Source organism: Ostrinia nubilalis, chromosome 9 (genome assembly GCF_963855985.1).
Source record: "Ostrinia nubilalis chromosome 9, ilOstNubi1.1, whole genome shotgun sequence".
NCBI lineage: Eukaryota > Metazoa > Arthropoda > Insecta > Lepidoptera > Crambidae > Ostrinia > Ostrinia nubilalis.
Window position 1 is genome coordinate 2766741 of NC_087096.1, and position 7259 is coordinate 2773999.

Consider the following 7259-nt stretch of genomic DNA (forward strand, 5'->3'; position numbering starts at 1 on the left):
CTAATTTTTAAGTGACCCCTATGATAACAAATAACAGGAATTTTGTTTACATAGGGGTCACTTAAAAATTAGGGATTGATGGTGAAAACGGGCATTAGTTTTTTTGAGTTGTGAATGTATGAAATGTATAAATGTGTAAAATAGTGCCTAGTAAATTATAGTACCGTAGCTTCGCCGGTCCGTAAGTTAACGTAATAAAGCAAATAAGACGTAACGTGAACTGCCTGAACTCTGTAAAAGATTAAATAATAGGTTATGACGTAATTTATTTAATAATTAAGTTTATGTATGATGTAACTATACAATTCTGCAAGACCTTTTTCCTGCAGAAAATAATACGTATACCTACCTTTTATTTAAACGGTTCGGTAATGCCGACTTTAACATAAAAACGTTGCACTTTTGACTGTTACACAAAATGAGTGAGTTATAAATGACTAACATAATATTACATGAATAAGTCTTGTATTTATACAGGGTGAAACGTACCACGGTGTTTAGGGCAAAAACTTTTTTGTGAACCTGTTTCTTTACACCCTGTATTTGTATAAACACCATGCCTATTTTCTCGTAGCTTGTAATCACCACCGAATTTTAGGGTAAGTGCACAAAGTTGTTAGTTTCATTTATTTTATTAGAAATACCCCATCTTAAAAAGTTTATTGAATTGACGAATACTATCATTTTGTTTTCACTAGCTATTTTTGTTGAGATTATCAAAAAAGTTATTTACTTTTACTTGTAGTAAAAGGCAATTTTAATAAGATCGCCTTTATCAATTAAATTTTAGAAACATTATTTGCCATTCATTTTAAAACGGAATACAACAAACAAAATGTCCTTGTGAAAACAGTGCTGCCACCTAATTAATTTTGAATTAGTTTCAAAACTTGCAGATTGTTAGTCATGACGTCACGCGTACTTTGTATGGTTAAGAAGTTATTTCAAACTATATTATATTATGTACTATTTTCAAACGTAAAATTCGTATTTTGGAAAACAAATTCCATTGACATAATTAACTATATCTACCAATCAGTGTTAGCAAAATTACGAAAAATATTTTCTGTTTCGTATTTTGTTAATTTTGAAACATTGGTCGATTTGGTTCTCATCCTTACAGAGAATAGTGCCCATAAGAGGTTTAATTACATATTATATTCGAGTCAGGTATAAAACCATAAGCGAATATATCTAAGTAAACCTAATAACAACACTCAACGAAATTTACAAAATTTGGATATTTTTAAAGTTTTGGAAAAAAGATACTACACAGAAAGTGTGTAAATTAGTGAGTTGCGTAACGGTGAAACCGGATAACAAATTAAAAAATAATACTAAAAGTAACGTAATAAGTATTCAATAATATTGCATTTTTAGAGTAACTAGTGTTTGAATGTTGCAATATGTAAGACCATGACAAGTAAGCTTTAGTTAGGTTAGGGTAGGTTAGAGCATACTTTTAAGTCCAGATTTGAGTTTTGTTTTACCAAGTAAATGGATCGATACGAGTACGTCTTGCATAGTTTTCAAAGCTCAACATTGGGTATTTTACCCTAATAATTTTCAAACATCAATATATCTTTATAGATATTAATGCAGTTAATTTTATATTCCAAATCGTATTGGATTCTGTTGTGAACCATTAAGGCAACTGTAATGAAATTCATTTTATGTGTAATGGAAATTGTATTTCACGCATGCGTTGTCCGTGCTCCTACTGCTTGGTTGTAATGGTAGTAACGGATCATTTAGTTTTTCGCAGTTACTATTACAATGATAACTATATTTACCCGTAGAACTTTTGATAGGGCCACTACAATTATGGTTGCAGATACAACTTAACAGTATGATTACGGGCAACGAATGATGCACTTAAAAATGTGTGTAAATCTTCTAATATGTATAAATTTTTAACGCTCTCTGTAGATTTTAAAGCCAAACAGATATTAAATATGATTATATTATGAGAGATTATAAAAAATCTGATTTTATAGTAGTGTATAAAACAATTTATATAGTATGTCTATATCAAGGCCTAACATATCCCAACTAATATTATAAATGCGAAAGTAACTCTGTCTGTCTGTCTGTCTGTCTGTCTGTCTGTCTGTCTGTTACGCTTTCCCGCTTAAACCTCGCAACCGATTTTGATGAAATTTGGCATAGAGATAGTTTGAGTCCCGGGAAAGAACATAGGATAGTTTTTATCCCGGTTTTTGAAACAGGGACGCGCGCGATAAAGTTTTTCTGTGACAGACAAAATTCCACGCGGGCGAAGCCGCGGGCGGAAAGCTAGTTGATTATATAATTTGCTACTTTGCCACGCGGATCGCGTTTCACGTTAGAGCCTTAATACAAAAGGAACGGATGCGCCTGACCTTATCATAAGATAGGTCATCATCACACTTGCTCATTTATTTATATTAGAACCTAGTCCTAAGATAACGTCACAAATAATGTTTATTTTATTAATTTGTTATTACTAATGTTATGTTATAAACGCAACCTGACGACTAATAAGTTTAAATGTAACCAAAGGTTAATATTCACTAGATAGCATCTCCATAAATGTACTTGTAACTGCACGTACGTTTGTGTGGGACACGGGCCGCTATATGGACGTGTCTCTACGTCCACTAATACAAATATACAGTGTGCCCCAAAAGTGTCAAGCCGAAGCCCAGAGGTAGAGCATCACTAGGGCTATCCGTAGACCTTCCAATCCAAAAGCCGAAACTATACACCCTGTATAAGTACTTTTCGGCTTTTGGATTGGAAGGCAAAGGTACAGGTTTAACGATAAATGTTATATTTAATTGAATTTTCACTGGTCTGCTAATAGCTTTCATTCGTTCAGTTGTTATAATTACCTTAGCACATTGAAACTTTAATATACATAATATTTCGAGCTTGACTGAACACTACCAGCTTATTATTTACCCAACAAAATGTGCGTACCTATCAAACAGTTTTTGTTTTATGTATTTTAGTAACCATGATTTTTGTTTCATTTCACCGATTTTTTTAATGTTCATGTACACGAATTAACAATGCAATGTTGTGAGTTTTATTTATTAAAGAGTTTAAAATGAAGAAGTTTGTTTAATTTCGTGTCTTTTTCACTTAAGCACCTGAAAAGGAAATGTTAGGTCATTAAATAAAACACTTGTTTTTATTGAATGGAATTTAAAATTTATTAAACCTACCTATCTAGTAATAATTATAATCTTCACATCTGTTACATGTTTGTATCACATGGATTTGAAAATTATTTTGTTATAAAATACCTACTATGATATTAATAGAAGCTTGAATGCATATTTTTGTAGTAATAAATATAAAATTGAAAACATAATTTATTTGATCTTCCCGAGCGACTGTAAACGCACAATTGGTTTTCTACTACAATATTATCTATTTCTAATTTAACAATAATAAATTTGAAAGAATTTGTTGGACCTACCTACCTAAAGATTAAATAATTGAAAAATTATATTAATTAAAATAGTACAAGTTTTACAAAACAATAAAACTTGTATTATTGAGCAGAGACGATGCACAGCATCTGGTGAGAGAGAGATGCGTCAACTTCCGGTGTAGTTTTATACCATTTTATACCTTAAATGACGTCATTTCCGCAATTATATAATAGGAACTGATTTGACTTACTTCCGTTTGCCGCCATTTTAGTCACCTGGGGGCGAGCTTGCTCGGAGTTCTTCATAGAGAGCTCACCAGGAGGCCTTCTTGGGATGCTGTGCATCGTCTCTGCTCAATAATACAAGTTTTATTGTTTTGTAAAACTTGTACTATTATTCGGCATGTGACGATGCACAGCATCTGGTGAGAGACTTGTTTATTAGCTCCTGGTGACTACTTACCAATGGCGCTATGTGATGAAAGTTTTCGAGTTTCTGTAACAGAACTAGATTAGAACATGATTAATTTCAGGGTATTAACATGTTTTGTTCTAAATGCCCAGTGAGAGCAGCACTAATATCACAAAGTAGGAGGGCTTGTACTTTTGTATGTTTGAAATGAATAAACTGGAAAGCTACTGAACTGAATTCAGAAATTCTTTCCTCATTAAAATGCAGATTGAGTGTGTATTGATATAATTTGCCCGCATGGCAGTAAGATTCATGCGAGTCGTCAACATAAGTTTATAATACAGGCGTACGATGTGATTGAAGAGTATCCAACATGCTTTAGATCTGTTGATTGAAAGTTATTAATTAAATAATATGTTATTTGGTGTATCGGTCGTAGATCAGTTTTAAAAGTGTCTGCCTTATCATATTGCTATTATTGTTCTGCCTACGCCAATATCTCATCAAATAATTTCATCTATGGCTAAATATCAACCCAAATTAAAGATGCCACAACGAAGTCAACAATGCCAGGAGAGGTTTTAAATCCAACAACCTTTATACTGTTTTTATTCATGTAGATTACTAGTATTACTTGGTGTTGAAAAATAAATAAATAATGTGTTATTATATTCCGCTGCTCGCCTGATTCCAGTAACTTACGCAACCGTAGCAAGGGCATACCTATGTTGTTTTTTGGGATTTGCTGTCATTTTTCCCAGTTGTTTGTATGATGCCGTAACGGTGTCGAACTTACTCGTAGGTCAAGGTTTATTAACTTAATCTTGAAATTATTCAGGTGAGACTATGTTTTGTCATGTCAGCAGCTGATGTAGATGGTAGGAGAAAAATATACATAAGCTAGTCTGCGAGAAGCCTCGTAAAGGTCACATTTTAGATACCTACTGTTGGGTTTAAGGCCTTTATCAGGAAGTGAAATTGGTTAAGCTTTTATGCTTAGTAAGAAAATTAAAGTTATCTTTAATATAGTTTTAGATTAGTAATACCAGCCCCCTAGATAAGTAGCACTTTTTGATCGAATCGAAAATTGGATACGTTATAACTTCATATAGAAAAAAGAAGGCTAATCGACCATCCTTCGACTGGTTTGCGATTTTAAAGTGAATTTTGTTGAGACCCACAGGGCATAAAGGTAGTAGAAGAGTAGATAAACAATTTAGTCTAGCAGATAAATCTTGCTGTCGAGCTTCAAGAGGTAAGTATATAGCTACGACTGTTTTCCTTAGGCCATTAGTTTAACCACCAAGGCCAGGTTATTTTATAAGTTTTTAAAGTGGAATTTTGCCAGGTATGTTTTAGGAACGATACCTTATTACCCCCAACTCAACATACTAAAAAATTACATGTTACCTGATCCTGACGTGTCACCATGTGGTAAGAACATGGTGGAGATTCTGTATTTTGAGGGTCGGCCTCAAGCCCTGCTAAGAAAAGCCAAAAAGGTCACTTCGAGGTGCTAAGCAGGTACCTTTTGCCGTGGTGAGAAACGGGACAGCAAAGATTTAGCCTAGTTTACCACCATAGCCACCCTGGTTGAAGTCGTTGCAAAGGCTGCTGGTGAATCTCTGTGGGGTCTCTGGATATCCAGTTTCCCGAACTTTTGGAATATTTACCTTTGGATCTGAACCCAGGAGATGCCACTAAGTAGGTTGTTTTCCCCGTAAATCGACCTAGATCATCAGATAAAATTGATTGAATCGATCTGGGAGATAATATTTTGCGTTGTCAGAGCTATTTTTACCCGACTGAACCGGAAGGAGGTGATGTTTTTCAAGTTGAAAAGTTAGAGAGACAGTTCCAATAGAGGTTCTGAATGTGCCCCTTCCTCCCTTAGTTTCAAGTATAGGCTATGCTTTGATTGTCCGATAGCAAAATTAGTGAACGCACATGAAATGAATGAAAGAATGAGAAATCCCCCATCGCTGATTATGACGTCTGATATTTTGTAGACATCCAGATGGTTGTTAAGAGATGCTGGGCTGGAGTCTTGTGTATTGGATCGGTTGTGTGGGGTCGAGTTGTGATAAGCCCTCACTGGAGATTAAGCTAACCATTATAGGCACTTGTTGAGTCGTATAGATTTCGTATTTACCGACAAAACCCTTAGAGATGACGACTTGTTGAACCTGAGTTCACGTAATTGACAAGGTTTAAAGTGTTCCAGAAGATAAAATGTTACACACTAACCTTCCGTTCTAGTAGTTGCTGTCTCGTCTGGTTTGTCAAAGGTGACGAGGTTTAGTAAGTAGTTTGTGATTGTATCAATGTTTTTCGGTATGCAGTAGAGAACGAGAGATTGATAATTTTAGGGTACCTTGACAAGACATGCGGAGAGGCCGGCGGTGTCTCTGTGATCGGTATCTGCATCCAGATTTAGAGTTTAGCATTCAACTACTTCAGATCGGATCAATACTTTCATAATTGTATCTACTGATTAGGACGTTTAATAGAATAGGTTGTTTGGTCTGTCCTTCTTGCGAAGGAATATTGTGAGGAGCAGGCTCGTGCTGAGCGGTACTTATATGGTAATTTCAGCACCTGTTTTAACAGGATTTCGGTTTATTTGGTCAGCGTTAGACAGTCAAGAGTGTTAAAACGCTGAATAAAGCACGGCGTTGAAGGGACAAGCACCGGCTTGGAGGTGAATGGCAGACGCATCCCTGGAACCATTGTCAGGTAACAGGTTGACCTCCGCAGTCTGATGACGCCTGCCACTGCCTAAGATACGCTCAAAGGCAGCCTCCGTAGAATTTGCTGAGTGGAAAGTCACTTGACTTTGCTATTCTTATTTGGTCAGCGCTAGACAGTCAAGAGTGTTAAGACGCTGAATAAATCACGGCGTTGCAGGTGCAGGGGCAAGCACCGGCTTGGAAGTGAATGGCAGACGCATCCCTGGAACCATTGTCAGGTAACAGGTTGACCTCCGCAGTCTGATGACGCCTACCACTGCCTAAGATACGCTCAAAGGCAGCCTCCGTAGAATTTGCTGAGTGGAAAGTCACTTGACTTTGCTATTCTTATTTGGTCAGCGCTAGACAGTCAAGAGTGTTAAGACGCTGAATAAATCACGGCGTTGCAGGTGCAGGGGCAAGCACCGGCTTGGAAGTGAATGGCAGACGCATCCCTGGAACCATTGTCAGGTAACAGGTTGACCTCCGCAGAATGATGACGCCTGCCAATGCCCAAGATAGGTACGCTCAAAGGCAGCTTCCATAGAATTTGCTAAGTGGATGGTCATTTGACTTATTGGTCGTCAAGGGGACCTGAAGGGACTGATTTGGAATCCTTGGCTTTTTGTTCTAAATCGAAGGGAGTTATTTTGAGGCTTATGTATTTGCTTTAAAGATAATAAGATGTGTAGGTAAA